This window comes from Pinus tabuliformis, chromosome 1_2, assembly GCF_031772625.1.
Source record: "Pinus tabuliformis cultivar Carrire ecotype Pingquan chromosome 1_2, CPIR1, whole genome shotgun sequence".
NCBI lineage: Eukaryota > Viridiplantae > Streptophyta > Pinopsida > Pinales > Pinaceae > Pinus > Pinus tabuliformis.
Genome location: NC_142298.1, coordinates 405,682,228 through 405,701,384, shown reverse-complemented (window position 1 = coordinate 405,701,384; position 19,157 = coordinate 405,682,228).

The window sequence follows — 19,157 nt, the reverse complement described above, 5'->3', positions numbered from 1 at the left end:
CTAATTTAAACACTATCTAGCTATGACTATACCCGGGAATAAAATTGAAGTATGCGATCTACAATAATGTCCTAGAGCAATTGGTAATAAAGATCATTCAACTGCAATAAGAAGTGAAATCGTTTTAACAATAATCGTTTCAGATAAATAGTTAGCCGAAACGATTGTGAAAGATATATCGCATAAGAAATTATTCATATATTCAGCATAAAATTTAGGCCATCACCATATAAAAGTGCAATAATGCTAACCAAGCTTTAAAATTTCATACATAAACAATTTGAAAAAAAAAAGGTTATTGCTTAATACATAAATAAAACAAAATCACAAGATAAAAGTACCATTTGTAATAAGTTATGCTCATGTGTTTCAACAATATCGACCTACTTCCAATCAATCCAACACCATCTAAGAGTACAAAAGTGCAATTTCAGTAGAATATGCCAGATAAAATGAAAATAAATCTTGTTCCATTCATTTCACCAGAACTTCCTCAAAGGGATAGAAGTGCATGTTTTGAAGATTGTTTCTGATAAAATTTCTGGACCCCTCTCTAAATGCATGAGAGGGGTTTAAATACTAAATTATAAATCCTAAGAATAGATTATTACAAAAATAGTTGAGGAGGTTTAAACGACCTTCCTCAAATTATGCGAAACAAAACTAAAATAGAAATAAAACATGGTGACTAACTCCTTTGCGTTTGATCTTTGAGATCGCAGATGTCTGTCATTAGTTTGAGCTGTGTCGGTCGACTGATTGTAGATTTCAACTGCCCAGTGAACACGACATCGGTCAGTACTGGCACCATTTCTGCATGGAATTGGTTAAGCATCACAAGGTCATCTACTGGTTGTAAGGTTTAACTAAATATTGCTAGTATGCTTCCCAGTTTAACCTAGTCATTTTCCTAATTGCTTCCTCTTTTTCCTCTGTTGTCTGCCTCCACTGTTGTTCGAGCTATTTGACATTTGGAAGAAAACCCAGTACAGTATCTACCACTAGGTTGGCACTGTGTAAATTCTCATTGATGTTTTCAATAACATTGTTTACTGCTGCTGCTACGACCGTTGTTGCCTTTTCTGCTTGTCTACACCGAGAATCCTAGTCTGCAAATACAATTTCTTTATGTGATTCCTCCAGTTTAGCTAAATCGGCCTTCATCCCATTCTCTGAATTCTACCAGGTGATGAAGTCAGAAACTCCTTCAAGACTTCATCATATTCAAGTCTCATGTCAACGCCTTGACTTGTTAACTTGTCACTAGTCTCATAATAAGGACTTAACTGCGAGACCTTCTGGCACAGAAGTTCTTTCTGGTGCATTAGCTGAGAGTTAAGGCTGAGCGCTTCAATTATAAACTGATAAATTTTCGAACTACCCTTATACTTATCTGCTATTTCTTTTATCTATGCTTCCTTTTCTGCTAAGGTGGCTTGATGTTTTATTTGCATCTACTTGAATTCTTTATGGAGCTTGGCTATTTGAAATTCTGCTTGTTGGTTATATTTTCTTTTCCCTAACTGTTGTTCCAACAACAGAATTTTATTTCCCTTTTCTCTAAGAAACATTTGTACCTCTGTTGCTTTATCAATAGTCATTGTAGCATAGGCTCCTATAAACTACGACAATATAGTAAGGTTCTCAGATGGATCAATGGGTGAATCTTTCCAGACAATATCTATTGATTCATTATCGGGAGTAGTAGCAACCATAATATCTAACTTCCTCTTCTTTCTTTGCCTTTTGACAACAAATTTGTGGGTTGGGCTATAAAACACATCTAAAGGAGGAATCTCCTCAATTCTCAAAATAATTTCATAGGTAGGAGTGGCAGGAATATACTCTACCTCTTGAGTAGTTACAATTTTATCTACTGTAATTTCTTGAGTTGCTTTGTGTTGTGGAGTCTGTAGCTCAGGTGCTTGTCCCTCTGTATGGAGTTTTTTGTTAAAATGCTCTCATTATTTTTCTAAATCAATCATCGGGGATTTTATTGACTGGGTGTAGGTGGAGTGAATTTCAGCCTGTTTTTTAGCTGGGGTTTGCTCAACTACTTTTTCTATAGATCTAGCTGTATCCTTTTATGACTCATTTTTTTTACTTCCCCCATTCTGTGACTGTTGTTCTGAATGTTTTGACTCCCTGGTAGACTTCTCTTAGAACTCTGCTTCGGAATCATCTTTAGAAGTTTCTCTGGAGTTGTCTTCTAAGCTTACGCTGGGAGTTGGCTCTCGTATTGGTTCAAATTGTAATTGGTCCAATGGGACCTTTAAGAATCTCCTTTCTCTGTATTCATGAAAGGCTTCAAGCTCTTCTGGGTCAAAAAGTAGTGATGCCATGTGCTTCACATCTGTGAATGTTTCTTTCTGTAGGAAGACGTCATCAAATGCATCTTCCTCATGAGTGAATGCCTTCACTTTCACTAGGGTAGTGAAGGCATTGGCAGTGCCATTTGGGTCGTACTACCTTCCTGGGAATTTAGGTAATTTTAGAGATTTCATGATCTCCGCTTCTTTGCATGCATGCCCAAAATCGTGTAGTGAAAATGCTCCACACTGCAATGGAAATGTAGGCCAAATGGCCTTTTTCTGCTCCTTTAATCCTTTGCTCAGCCCACCCTCACTCGCTGTTTGGTAGGCTATCTCTCTAGCCATCAATTTGTCAGGGACATAGTATGGGAGGACATGTGGTGAGGAAATGCTCCCAAATACTCTGATATATGTGAATGTTTCCTCCCCAAACCATCTGGCCTCTGGGAGGATATCCACTTCGACTTCCTTAGAAAGCCTAGGGGTATTTTGGTTATAAACCTATTTATGGATAGGAAGCATGACTCCATGACAAATTTTGTAGAAATGCTGGTGAAACTGAGACTCCCACATGTCCTTATGATATATATGAATGAGAAGTGGATCCTTCACAGTCCACTTCCATCCCATGATAGGAAATTTTGAACCAAAACAAATTGCATCCATCACATAGGCACTCATAAAAAATGGATGGTAAACCCTCGAAGAGATACTCCTTTTCCTCCTATAATCAATTATTGCCTTTTCTAAATTATCAGACAAAATTTGGGCCCAATTCATTATGGTTGTGTTTATGATTGCATCTATTAATGGCAGCCATTCTGGGGAAAATTTAGTGTTATTGTGCTTGCCAAACATCCTACATAGCATGGCTGCTGCAAAACTATGAGGGGGAGAAATAGATGCAGTAGAGTACATACCTGCTTTGTCCTTTTTGATCTTGCCCTCATTTTTCAACCAGGTCCTTGTGACATCTGCTGGGTCCTCGTTCTCTTTGGCAAACTTCTCGAGGAACTATTTGTTGTAGATCGTTTGTGGCTCTGGTAGGTGGTACATAAGCCATAGGTTGTCTGGCGAAAAAGATCCCATAACCTCTTGGCTGCTATTCTTAAATTCTTTGTTTGAGATATCGACCTGATCAATTATCCACTTGACCATATCTATATAAGGGATTATCTTTGGTCGCGTGGCTATGCGATGCAGAAATGAGCATGTCGTCTAAAAAATGGAGGCATCTAAGGAAACATTACCGTCAGCTATGACCTTTGTTTCCAGAGGTCTTGGTTCCTCTTCTTCTAATAAATCATACATGGTTTCCCATGTAGAGGTTCCTCCTTCTCTGCTGCACATAGTATCTGTGAATAAAGGAGTCATTTTTTATTTCTCAGACACAACTGCCTTGCCCTTCTTTTCCATTGCTCTCAAAGACTCCTTCTGTGGATTTTTCCTGAAAATGGAGAAAAACAGCAGCTATCGGATATATAGAGATAAGAATGAATGTAAGATGGAATAATACAAATAACTTGAAAAGGTGATAAGAAAGGAGTTTTATTTGAATGCAAGTGAGAAGATATTGTATCACGTTGAACAGATTTTCACACATAAATGCCATTAACCTTTATTAAATGCCCACTAATGGTTCGTTATCTCTTAGCTTTATTGCTCATTAATGTCTGCATCGTAAGTCGGGAAGAAATCTTTTTAGGGTGGCGAGCCTTTAAATTGTGAAAATGTCGATTTTGTGATTGCGATGCAATATCGCAAATCACATTATCGCATTATGTTTGTACGCTTTCCTTATCATTTCTTTTGTTTCTACGAGATGCGAAATGTGGGCCGCTTACTATTGTTTCCAAAACATAGCTTATTTGTCAAGTTTTCTTGTGTAAAGCCCCTTTTATTAAGCAGCGAACCTAAATACTCGTTTGTGACGTATCTTGGGAGTGAGTCTAGGTCTCAATCGCATTTCACAATCTCACCAGATGGTAAGTTTGTGGTGTTCTTTCTAATGCCAGAAATGCGATTTGATAAGGGAAATGCTATCATCGCAATTTCACATCTTGCACATTTTAAGGTAACTCATTAAGGTGCGCCTTCTATAAATAGCGATATGCAACACGGGCCTTAGATTTAGCAAGAAATGCCTTAGAACTTGGTTTATATAAGAAACGTACTAGTTTTGAAGTGTTTAGCGTGGAGTCCTATTTTGATCGCTTTGCGATAGTTTTGGTGGATTAGCAAGGCTTTCAATCATGCTTGATCATGCGATATGCGGGAAAGGCAGACGTTTACTAGTTTTTTGAAAAGGTGTTTGATTGATATCTTGTTTTATTCCAAAATTTAATAAGGAAAATTCCTAAATGCTAAACTTATTTTTGGAGATATTTTTTAAAGGGTCCCCATTTATTAATGTAATATTGACTACTGCTATTAACAAATGGGGGGTTTTTGAATCACACAACACATTCTGACATGGCTCATGAACTAATCTCAGATGGTGTGGCATTCCAACATGGCATAGTGAGATGGTGATTTGGTATTAAAAATTTGATGTGGTGGCTGATATGATGTGCAACGTGGTAGGTGATGTGGAACTAGAAATTTGAAAATATGGAGATTTCTGAAATGGATATTTGGATCCAGATTTAGATGGATCCAAATGAATCTAGAAAATTAGAAAGCCAAATATTTGGATAGGTGGAGATTTGAATCACATTGGCTATGCTAAGGGGGAGGCTAGATGGTAGCCTTGTGGAGGTGATTTGGAACATTGAAAATTTGGATAGTGGGGATCTAGAAATCCAAATTTTCAGTGGAATGGGAGGTTTAAGAATGATTGGATTTGGATATCTTGAGGGTCAACTTATTGACCGTAGCTAGAGGAATGAAGTACTAGATATAGAGGGATCCAATTTTTTAAAAATCCCAAACTAGGATAGATTAATATGCTTTAGAAGTATTATATGCACTCATAAGTTCAGAGATTCATTTTTTTTATAATGGTGACTTAAGGAAAATACTAGATTCAGATGTAAGGGGGATGCTAATCTGTCCAGTGAGGACATGGCCTAGGAAACAAAGACATGTGGGTAGGGAAAGCCAGGTGTTAGCTATCTATAACTAATGTGATCACATAGTGTATACACTTGGGCAAGAATTGCCACATGTCTACCACATAGTACTAGTGCAAATGTTTATGTGGCACTTTGAAGGTAAAATCCTCAAATGGGAATAACTTTGTGTCCTGAGCTTTTATTTGGATGAAATTTATATCGTTGGAAATCTCTCGAAGAGTATAAGATAATCTTAGTCTCTAAATAAGTTTTAAGGTGGTTGAAGGAATAGGATTTTTAGTAACCCCCCCTCCTCGAGATGACTTAGGTAGTTGAGTATGTTACACCATAGTTTGTGGATTATGGTTTTGGGGATTTCCCCTTGTCATTGGTTTATTTTTTGTTTACCTTTCCATTTCTTCTTACCATTATTTTGTTGGGAATTAGGATTTACCATGTTTAGTTCCTCAAAGGTTTATTGTTGTTGCATAGAGTAAGGTTGAGCAAAATTAACCTTAGCATGCTACTAAGTGTGGTGGTAAAGCATTGTTTTCAAGTGGGCTAGGGAAATGATAGTATGGGTTCCTATATGTGTTGTAGGATGTGTACATTCCTTCATTGGTTCATTGATTATTTTATGAATGTCCTTGCATGGGAGGGTTGACTTGTATGTCTTGAGGAGGCATTTTGTCCTTGGGTGGATCAACGTAATGCCTTATCATATTGTGTTGCTAAGATACCATACTATTGGGGGAGTAGGATGGTTTTGCTAGTCTAGAAATGGTGGGGCTAGCCCATAATGTTTATGACCATATTGAGGGTTTTCTCCACATGGGTTGAGCTATGGCATGTTCCAAATAAATCCATTTGAAATTGTATTCCCTTGGTTTGGGTTGATTGAAAGGTTGGGGCAGAGGAACATCAAAGATGATTGTGTAGAGGTATCTTGAATATGCATAGATCAACACAAAGTGATGAGATTTTAAGGTAAATTATTTCTTAGTTTGAGGTATAGTGGTTTCTATGTATTTTGCAATGATGGGAAAGAGGGACTTGAGAAATAATTCTAAGAGAAGTTCTTGTGTAACTTCAATTTTATAGACATTGCAACATCTTCACCTTTCGTGGATATGATCTACAATATAGTATAGATGGATTCTAGCTAAGCATAATGAGAACTTCGAATCCCATGTAATGACATTTTTTTAACTGGAAAAAAGTGAGGAATGCCATGGCTAGGGATCTAAAGTTGACATAAGTGTTAGATTTCTCGCTAATGAACCATTTAGTTGAGGGGCTAGTCAAGGTTCTTTGAAAATGTATCAAGTGAATTGAGTCATTATTGATGTTACTCAAGAAGAACCATAAATGAAATATCATTATGTGGTATGCTAGATCTTCACCTGACTTCCCTTAAAATTTTGGACTACCAAAAGGAATTTTGGTTGACAAGGATGACTAGGTACGATCATTAGTAATGGGGTAATTTGTGAGCTTTGTCAAATATGGGAGGCTTAATGATGCTACAAATGAAAAAAATTGGGGTTGCAACTTCCATTTCCTGTGTTTGGTAATTTCTAACTTGATATAAAGAAGGATTAGTGTGAGATGGTGTGGTACGAAGAAAAATTACTCCTAACACTGCGGATCCTAATAAACTGGCATTCAAATGTGAATACTCAGGGGTATGTCTAATTGGTGAAAAATTAATACTGGGAACATCTCTTAACATTGGTGGGAGTTATTGTAGGCATTAAGACCATTGGAATTTTGAAGGGTCCCCAATTATACTCACTTGTGATGAAGTGTATGATTTTCTTAGTGAGGAGGCTAAAAGTTGTTCCAAATAGGCTTGTTGAATCAAAGATCTAAAACTGGAAGTGAAAATAGGTGAAGTAGAATGGACCAGATTGTACAAACATTTTTTGTGAAGTGGTGTGAAAAAATAACTCTTATTAGACCTAATGCCGTTCCACTCAAAAGTAACTAGGCCTTCCAAGATCATTCAACAGTGAGGCATGAATTCAATGGAAGAATTTGGTGAAGGTTGAAAGGAGGGTTATAATGAGGGGTATTGGGGGCATGTTCTAAGGTGGTTGGAAATGTTACCTAGTAGTTGTTCAAAATCACCTCTAGGTGTGATTGCAACCCACAATCACCACCTTTAGTAGATGCTATATGTTGAAGTCACTAGGCTACTTCCATTAGTGTGGGTAGAGGGATTATAGGATGTCAACAATATGCTCATTGGATGAGGACCTCACAAGAGTTGGGGGACTCAAGAAGGATCTACAACAACAATTATAACTCAACCATTGATCCTTCATGTGTCGAGAAATTATAGTTGTGGTAGGAATTTTCATCATCAAAATCAAAGGAGAAAAACATTATTTTGTAGCCCTCCAAGTCAACCTCAATTGGACAAGTCAATCCCACAACTTGAAGGGGATTGACCCCAAGGTCAAGACCCACCTACTTGGCCTACTATATATTGGAAATTCGATTGCTCCATTTGGCATCACTTTAACTCATCAATTAAACCTATTCCAAGGAGTTATATTCACACGTGCAGAGGAAGAAGAAAAATTTTTCCAATAAATTTTGACCTCTCTTATATATGCTTTGACTAGCATTGACTTGGACCTACTTGCTATTGTTTGACTAGACTTGGAGGCCGAATATTCTTTGGATCTTTGATTGTTCATTGACCAAGTTTCTGTTCATGTTTCTAAGCATTAATCGAGGGTTGACTACATGTCAAACCCTGTAGTTTGACTGAATACAAAATACCAAATTTTAACCCTTTGACCGAGCTAATGTAGGCCAAAATTTGGACCTTTGACCGAACATTGACTTGTGATCAGATTAATGAATTTCTCTCTCCTTTGACTTTGTTTGACTTGGAAATTAATGTGGTCAATGTTTTACCTCTGAATGGTATATTTTTATGTACAAATTGGATTTAATTGGACACTCTCTCATAATGAAATATTACTGGGGTTTTTCCCTTGTGGGGTTTTGTCCCAAGAAATTTTGGTGTCTCTTGTTTCATTGTTTTTGTTGTGACATCTATTTCTCTACTGAAGTTAATGGTTGAAATTTTCTAAGTGTAACTGCTTGATGATTGGAATGCTCTAAAAAAGTCAGAATTGTATCATTGGAAGTAGTTATCATATAGAAAATTATTCTAGTCTATCTTGTTACTAGAAAATCAACATTGTGAACGTCCCTTTACCTTGAATTTTTTGCACATTGATGGTAGAAGACTTAAATTCCCCTATAATACAACTACTAAGTTTCAAACATAGAATTGATAAAGGGGGATTGTTTGGATACCAACCCTCAAAGACCTAGCCAAACTCAAAAGTTCTTTTGTGATACCTAAATGGATGATTTTAGTTGGTTAGTTTAGAGTTCCTTTCAAGAAGTCTTTGAGTTGGGGTGATGATCCAACTCATTTGAATTAATGAGTGATTTGAAACCTTGCAAAGAGGAAAGCATTTGCTCATGTATGAGTGTGTTTCTCTTCTTCTTAATTATTGTTATGTGATTGTTTCAACCTACCACTAAGTGAGATGGAGGATACTTTATGTCTTTTCTTAGAGAAGGTGCAAGGTGAAAAGCATAAATGGACACAATGCCTTAGTTCTAGTCCCAAAATAGAAAAATTAAAATTTAACTAATAAGTTCAAATTATTTGTCACTAGCCATCCACATGGAAAAAGTAAAAGAAATTTAAATCTTTTAAATTCCTCTACTAAACGACATGAACGATCTACCTTGTAAGGCAGAACTATTTAGCTAAATCCTATTATTGTGTAGTGTTGAGAAACTAAGTACAATGTGTACATGTACTATTTTTGAACTACTAATAATTATTTTTGAATTATTAGGGATTCTTTTAATCTTTCTTCTTCATAAAATAATTACACCACAAAAACTCAACTAATATCAAAGACAAGAAAGTAGAGATCACAATGCACAATAAAAAAGAGACACCAAAGATAGAGGCCAGGGAAAACCCCACAAGGGGAAAACCCAACAATCTTCCGTCCATAGATAACTAATCCAACAAGAGATATCAAATTAAATTTATAGTTAAAGTATCCAACCTCACTAAGTGTCCAACTTAGCCCTCTATCATAAGTTAGGACCTCTGTTATAGATTCAGATCTCTATCACACCAATCACCAAAGACCTATGTATTCAAGTACATAATCAAAACTCTGTTCACAATGTACCATAGTCTCAACCTTCTAGTTACATATGTGAACCTTTGATCTCAATATATCACCACAATCTTGGATTTCTAGCACAAATGCAAACCTCCATTCATAGTGTACCATAATCTTAACCTTCTAGTTACAGATGCATACCTATGATCTCAATATATCATCATAGTCTTAGCCTTCTAACACAATAGCAGACCTTTGTTCATAGTGTACTATAGTCTTGACATTATAGTCACAAATGTGGACCTATAATCTCAATACATCACCACATAATCTACCTTCTAACACAGATGTAGACCTCTAATCACATGGTACCAAAGTCTCAATGTTCTAGTTATAGATGTAGACCTATGATCTCAATATATTACCATAGGCTTGACCTTCTAGTCACAAAATACTTGTCACAGGGACCTCGACCCTCAACATAGAAAGATAAGTCACAGAGAATGCAGATATGTCTTCACGAATTTTGGCCCTTAACACAGAGAGGGCTTGTCACAGAATTCATATTATACTTCTGATTTTTTATGCCTCAGCTTTGTGTATCAAACCAAATATCCCAAACAAGTATCTCTTCTTCTTTTCGTCCTTGTGCTTTTGTATACTTCACTTGAATAGATATTATATGTGTCTCATCGAAGTTTCTTTGGAGGAGAGAAAACATGCTATTTATAGTTGTTCGTCCATTCAAAGGGACAAAACTCTTGGGCAGGACGAATTGAGGCGAAGAGAGGCCAACTTGAACACTTGAGGCTTCAAATAAATTTAAATCCGCTCTTAATAAATAAAAATAATTTTGAGCATGAAGATCATGATTTCCATGTACATCAATGATAAATATATAATATGAAGACCGACCTTAGCTATAAAATTCAAAAATACCTCTCAGTTAGGGAGGTATTCATAATGACTAACAAGATAATCTCAGGTTGACAAAATTTCTAAGGAAAGATCAACATTGAGATAAACATCATCATCAATATTATTACCAGCATCAACCACATTTTCATAACTCAGTCAATACCCCTGACATATGGCACATAGATTCACTCTAGAGAGAGATCATAACACAATGCTAACAGGCTACAACCTCTAGGACCATTCTCTCTAATGATTAGGTCAAAGTGACATAGGGATAAACTCCCTAATCTGGTCACTATACAATGACACAAAGAGAATGATTGTCCTTTTCCATACCATTTTCCTATATAGGTCAAAGTGACACAGGGTCTACAACCCTAATCAAGACACTATACAATGACACAAGAAAATGTCAGTCCTTAGGACCATTCTTCCTAATCAGGTCAAAGTGACACATGGACTACAACAATAATTAGTTCACTATACAATGATATAGGAAGAATGTCAGTCCACTAGACCATTCTTCATTCGAGTTCTATGTACTTGACACAAGGATAACCTCCCTAAACAAGACAAAGTACACAACATAGGAAGAATTTCATTCCATGATGATATCTAATCTTTCAAACCATTCTTCCTAATTTTGGTCGATATACTTGACACAGGGATAAACTCCCTAATCAGGGCAAAGTACAAGACACAGGGAGAAACCATATGCATGATACAATCATTACTCCCTCTTAATAAAAGAGGTATCTCAAACTTCTCTTTGGAAAGTGGCTTCATCAACATATCGACTATTTGCTACATGCTTGGATCTTCACTTTTCTTAGGCATACTTCAAACAATTCACTCCATTTGAACTAGGGTTTTATCTAGTAGAATATAGAAATTCTGGAAAAAAATTGCAATTCTTCATTCTTTCAATTCTTCTAACCGTACCTTTCACTATGTACCTACAATCCTCACTAGGAGGTTATGGAAGAACAATTATGACTAAACACAAAATATAAACAAGAGATTATGTATTAGTAAAATAACACCAATAACAATAATCAAACAAGAGAGATAAAATACTTATCTTTTGAGAAGATGTCAATTCCCTCTTGATCTTGATTTTCTTACATTCATCAACAACTTCATTGACTTTATCCACATCATCATCATGATGCCATCTCTTTATTGTAAAGGCTAGGGTTTCTTTTCTTTAGTGGAAAGATTAAACTAGGTCTGAATTCTAGTGTTTTTATCCACAAGCCTTAGAGATTTCTTATCAAGAATTCCAATTTACTTAAAACTATTAAACAATTTTGATAAGGGTTCTAAACAAATTCTAATTTTAATGTGAGGGACCCCTTCATCTACCTCTTTACCCTAGACTACATGTAATAATCCTAGTAATATAAGTCTTTAACATAAGATGCTAAAGCCTTTGAAGAATCATTCTTGAATTTCTTCTTCTCATGAGGATGCTCATCATCATCATTGTTCTTTCTCTTCGTATCATTTGATGCTTCAGGACAATTATTTTTGTAATGTCCAAATTTGTGACATCCATAACATTGTATTTTGGACAAGTATTTCTTTCCTTGGGGATGGGATCTTTTACCCACATTCTTGTTTTGAGAACCAAACTTCTTCTTACCATTATTCCTTCTAGATCTTAGAACAAAAGCTTGAGATTCTCCTTCATCATGTCTTTGGATCTCCCCTTTAGCAGTAACTCTAGATTCTTCGTGAGTGCAATCAATGCATAATTATTCAAAGCTTGGAGTATCCTTTGTAGCACACATGCCAACTGCAAATGAATCCCATAAATCTAGTAGGCCATTGATAGCAACAATGATTAATTCATATTCAGAAATGACTTCATCCATACTTTGCAGCTGATCTCTAATGTGAGAAATTCTCATGAAGTAGAAGGCCACAAGTTCATTTATTGACATTTTTGCATCACAAAGTTGATTTATCAAAGATATCATTTGACTAATGTTGTTGATTAAGAACAAATTCACAAGAGTATCATATACTTCTTTTGATGAAGCTAATTTTGAAACCAATGGAATCAAATGATCCTTAATAGATTCAAATAAGATTCTTTGAACCTTGACTTCACCTTTCCTAAAATTCGTTCTCCCTACAACGTCATTATCATTTCGTTGGGGCACTTTACCTTAGATATATTGCAAAACTTCATGTTCTCATAGGACAAGTTCAATCCTATTTTTCTATGCTTTGAAGATAGAGGCTCCATCAAATTTGTTTCCTTCCTTGCAAGAGAGAGCCGTTTGCTCAGAAATATTGGACATAAAGATAAGAGGTTTCTTCCTTGAGAGAGAGAGAGAGAGAGAGAGAGAGACTCAACAAGGTGTGATCTTCAACTTTCTTACTTCACCAATGCTCTCATACCATGTTGAGAAATGAAGTACAATGTGTACAGGTACTATTTCTGAACACCCGATAATTATTTGTGAATTGCTAGGGCTTCTTTTAATCTTTCTTCTTCATCAAATAATTAAAATTCAGAAACTCAACTAATAGAAAAGACAAGAAGGTAGAGATGACAATGCACAATAAACAAGAGACACTAGAGATAGGCCAGAGGCCAAGGAAAAACCCACAAAGGGAAAACCTAGAATCTTCTTTCCTTAGAGAGCCAATCCAGCAAGAGATATTAAATTCAATTTATATTCAAAGTAGCAAACCTCACCAAGTGTCCAAGTCAACCCTCTATCACAAGTTAGGACCTCTGTTGTAGATTCATATCTCTTTCACACCAATCACCAATAGAAGGCTGAGACATAACCTGAATCTGAATATATTCACAGTGTACCACATTCTCAACCCTCTAGTTACAGATGTAGACCTCCAATCTCAATATATCCCCACAGTCTCAGACTTCTAGGACATATGCATACCTATGTTCATAGTGTACCACAGTCTCAAACTTTTAGTTACAAATGCGGACCTCTAATCTCAATATATCACCAAAGTCTTGGCCTTCTAGCACAAATGTAAACCTCTATTCATAGTGTACCACAGTCTCGACCTTCTAGTCATAGATGCAGACCTATGATCTCAATATATCACTGCATACTCGACCTTCTGGCACAAAGGCATACCTTTGATTACAATGTACCACATCATTAGTCTTTTAGTTAAAAATGCAGACCTCTGATCTCAATATATCACCACATAATCAACCTTCTAGTCACAAAATACTAGTCACACGGACCTCAATCCTCAACACAAAAGGATAAGTCATAGAGAATGCAGACACGTATTTAGGAATTTTGACACTTAACATAGAGAGGGCTTTTCATAGAATTCAGATTATAGTTCTAAATTTTTATACCTCATATTTATGTATCAAATCACATATCCCAAACAAGTATCTCTTCTTCTTTTCGTCCTTGTGCTTTTGTATACTTTGCTTGAACAAATAGTAGTTGTGTCTCATCGAAGTTGCTTTGGAGGAGAGAAAACATGCCAATCTATAGTTGTTCGTCTGTGCAGAGGGACACACTCTTGGGCATGCCGACTTGAACACTTGGGGTTTCATATAAATTTAAATATGATCTTTAATAAATACACATATTTTTGAGCATGAAGATCATGATTTATGTGTTCATCAATGATAAATATTAATATGAAGACCAATCGTAGCTACAAATTTCAACATATAAGTGCAGGAAATTAAGAGTTGTAATCTAACTTAGAAAGCATAATGAAAAACTTGGAAAAAAAATACAATTTTATGAATCTATGTGGGTAAAGGACTCAAAATTGTATGAGTCTAGTAAATATAAAATGGAGCAAAAGTCGTCTTTGGTTTTGGTAGGTTCAAAGTTTCTAGGGAAAGCATTTGATCTCAACACTTGCTAATCTAATTAATTTAATCTCAGTGCTTTTGACTTTTGGTGTAGTTGTTAGCTCAATTTTCGCTTTAAATGGTTAATCTAATTAATTTAATTTCAACTCTTTAGACTTTTGTTGTAGTTGTTATGTCATTTTTGTGAATAGCTAATTATAATAAGAAGTCTGATAATTTCAAGAGTATCAATTAATATTTTAAGGTAATGTAATTATTTTAATGGAGTTGTTTTTAGCGTGGATTTTTGGACTTTTCCGTGCTGGAGGTGAAATCTTGATTTGTGTTATGTTGTCCTATCCTGTGGTGTTATATAGATGTTTAGACTCAAACAAATTACATAAAAGTAAAATTAAAAATAATAATTGGCCTTAAAGGTATTGTTGCCATGTCATTTAAATATTAGTGGTTTTTGACAACCATGGTTTTTCCCATAATATTCTTATGTAATGTAGCCTATTTAAAAGCTACATTAAATATTTAAAAGCCAATTGATTTTACAAAAACATCTCAAATCCTATTTAAATTTTGTTGAAAAAATAAACTAAATAACATCTCGCTAAAAGTAACAAAAATATCATAGCTTTTTGAATCTTGATTCTGTTTTAGGTCATGGAAAACAACTCTTTACTCAATTCACATTATTATTATTATTATACTTGCTATTAGTTTCCCTTTGACTAAAAAAATTTAAAGTTTATGCAAAATTTAACATTATAAAATGAAAATTATTATTTTTAAATAAAATTTAAATTCATTTATCTAAAATATTATTGGTTCAAACATTTCACATCTTATTATGTAATGACGACAAAAACTAATTTCAATGTACTTTATCATAATTACTATAGTACAAACCACTTTATTTTTAATATTTATTAGAAAATACACTAATATCATGCATTGCTCCCAAACTTTTTAACCTCTTACTAAATTTTTTTTCCATCGTATTCATATTGTTTTCTCATCGTGTTTGTACAATTAAAAATTGATAGATAATAAAAATATGACACTAGGTACGAAGATCCTACACCCAACGTACTTAAGTTTTTCATAGTTTAACAATTATGTTTTTTTGTTTTGAAAGTTATAGAAATTCTGGTTATATTTTGAAAAAATCTAGTAGGGATTTTTGTAAATCTAAGTAAAAATTGTCGAAATTCATAATTTTAGGTGCTCTGGAAGTTTTTGATGCTGTTGAATCCATTTCCACCATCAAAAACATGATTCAAACACTGTATCTACAAGATTTTTTGAAACTTTTTTTACCGGAATTCCAAATATTTTTAATCGTCCTAACAATTCCTCCACCTCAATATACGACTCCCTTAAATTTTAATTCCAATAATAAAATCTGCCTCATCTACTTATACTCTAAAGTCGTTGAGCTAACATAAACTATTTATTCTTTAAACAAAAGGATTGTTGACGGTGGTTCCCATGATTTTATTCGTTTAAAAAGATTCAATCCGGCGTGCCAGTGTATATAGGAGTTGTCCATAATGCGACTTTTTGGAGATTCCGGTGACGGAATCCGGCGGAAAAAATTGAGGTTAAATCTTGATTTGTAGTATTTAAAATGGTTTTTTAACTGCATATTTGGATTCAGCACCCTGGAAAACCCCTGGGATGCTTTGATTGTGCAGAAACTAGTTATCAAACTTGCGATTCCAATAAATTGCTGCCCCAGAAAAACCCACCGGAAAAGCTTCCAAAAAATCACATTATAGACAACTGCGTGTATATATTTTTAGTATGAGTATAATACATTAAAGAGTTTACAGCTAATTTTAGATTTATTACAATATATTATTTTGATTAATAAGTGAGGTTTAACATTAGATATATTGAGGAAATAAAAATAGATGCAATTTATTTACGGAAAGAGATAAATTCATATGTACAAGTTTTTTTCGACTTCTTAATCATTATTTATTATTATTATTACTATTAATTTTATTATATATTTAAAATAATTTTGTAGTTTTAATTTATTAAATTAATATATGATATTATTTTTAATTTCTATTTATTAAAAAATTATATATTTTTAAGATTTTAAATAAATATAATAATTATTAATTTTATTATTATAATAATAGGTTTTTTATTAATATTTAATTTTATATTAATATTTAATTTTTATTAAGTTAAAAAAAAATTGTGTGATAAAATAGTTATATTTTATTTATACATTTCAAGCATATATTTTTAATGTTATGGTACAATGATATTCATTCTAAATTTCACTTTCACTTTCATTAATTTAATAAATTAGTGAAATTATATAAAGTAAATTCTTAATAAAAATTTATAAATATTAATTATTATTAAATAACAAAACATACATCAATATATAATAAGAATCAAAATATTTACTATACAATACATCTAACATTAATAACATCAAATAATCATAAAAATTAATTAAATTATAGTTTTATTTTAAATTATGATTAATAATTAATTTATGAGTTAAACATAGATGTATTTAAAAAAAAACATGTAACAAGATTCTTTTTTTTTTTTATAACTGAAACGGTTGTTTATTTTATTGATATGTTAGAAACAGAAAGGGACTTTGCCAAGGCAGCCCTGCTTACATGGTTGAAAACCTACTTTTGCTTCCTTTGGAAAGGAGCAGTTCACAAATGATGATAAAGAATTTCCCCGTTTACATTTAAGATTCCTTTGTTGAGAGTGCTGCCCAAGTTCGCCATACGATCTGCTTCCTTGTTGGAATTTCTGAGTATATGATAAAATTTGCATGAGTCAAAACTCTGTAGAACCGTCTTCAATCTATCCAATATTTTGTTGAGCCCAACATTGTTGAAGTATTCCTCTCTGATTAGTTTTTTGATTAAAATTTCTGAGTCTCCGAAGACTTGAATATCTTTAGCGCTTTTCTCTCTTGCAATGTGGCAGGCCTTTAGCAGCCCCAGAATCTCCGCTTGGTTGTTTGTTTTCTCTCCGAGACCCCATGCAAAAGAAACAGAGGAGAGCCCTTCCGCAAAGTAGATGACCCCGCCAGCACCTGCTGCTCCAGGATTCCCTTTGGACGCTCCATCAAAGAAAATGGTAGTTACATTTTGCGCCCTCCACCAGCTTTGAAAGATGTCATCAATCTCTCTTTTTCTCCATTCCAGGTTTGCTTTCAGGGGTGAGGTTCTATACTTTCGGGACAGCGGATCTATAGCAAGCCACCTTTTTTCTTCTGGCCTGAGCAGGGGGTCTTCTTTGATATATTGCTGCTGAGCCGCTTCCAACAGAAGGGCCTTAGCTTTTGCTGCAACCTGATGCGGGGAATACTGCGTTTCTTTGAAAATCTGCTGATTTCTGGTTAACCACAGTTGCCAGCAAACAAATTTTGGCAACGCTATCCAAATCCTGCGCCAAAAGGACTTGGGGAGGATGCCTTTGGGGTAGCTAGCACACCAAGTCGCAAACAGCTCAGAGACAGAGATTTGCTGAGGGAGAGAGATCTGGAATTCATCGAGAAGAAGTCCCCACACCTTCTTGGCAAAGGCGCAGTCAAGAAACAAGTGCTGGGCAGTTTCTAACTGACATCTACAAAGAGCGCATCTATGAGGCCCTTCAAACTTTCTTTTTGTCAGATTGTCCCCTGTCAATAACTTGTTGTGTACCAAGGTCCAAAAGAAAAAATTTATTTTTGGTAGCGCTAATGGCTCCCAAACCTGCTTCCAAAAGGCTGGAGTATGGTGGCTGATCCTATTTCCCTGAAGAGACTTATATCCCTCTGCTGAGGTATATATTCCGGACTTTCCCCATCCCCATCGATCCTTTTTGAATCTGCTGTCTGGGGTGGCATCTTCTAACAGGTTCTCAAGCTGGATCTGTTGGTCCTTTAGGCGCTCAGGGACTCCGTGGAAGTCCCATTTTAACCATTCTCCACGTTCGTCCCAGCTTGCCAGATCATATACTCTGTTAACTCCTGCTCTTTCCAGCCAATTTCTGAGCTCTGCGATATCCTCTCTTTCCGCCAGCGGGTCTTTCCCCATAATTCGATCCTTCCATAATTGTGTGGACTTACCATTTCCGGGTATTCTGTACATGTGTTTTTTGAAGAATTCGCTACTCTTGCAACATAGCCTCCATACCTGCGAGCTGGCCGCTGTAGACTGTAGTTGCATTTTCCTTATCGCTTCTTTGTCTGAGTATTTTGATTGTAAAATTATGCTGATTGGATGTGAGGGGTCGCTTATTATTTTCCACAACAGTTTGCCGCCCAACGATTTGTTGATAAAGGAGGGGTCCCTAATTTGAAGACCACCCTCATCTATTGGCCTCTTGACCGTATCCCATTTAACTAAGTGCAACTTTTTTTCGTTTCCTTTCCCGCCTTGCCATAGGAAGTTCCTGATCAGGGTTGCTATCTGGTCCGTGACATATTTGGGGGCGAGGAGAAATGCTGATTGATATATGGGAAGAGCTAACAGCTGCGTTTTTATAAGAATGGATTTGCCTCCTTTTGTTAACCAATAACCACCCCAATTTGTGATTTTGGATTTAATTTTGCTGATTATATGAGTCCAAAAACATCTCTTGTTCACCCCAGAGGAAATGGGAAGACCAAGATATCTGAAGCTGTCCCACTTGGCCTGGCCTTTGAACCCGAGTATCCTCGAAATGTTGGTGATCTCTTGCTGTTCCGCGTTCCAACTGTAGATTTCGCTTTTGCTCTCATTGATAAGAGCTCCAGTCACCCTGCAGTAACTTTTCAGAACATTGTCAAATGCTTTCGCTATTCTGGTGGAAACGCCTCCGAGGAGCAGAGAATCATCCGCGAAGAGGGCATGATTTAAGGGAG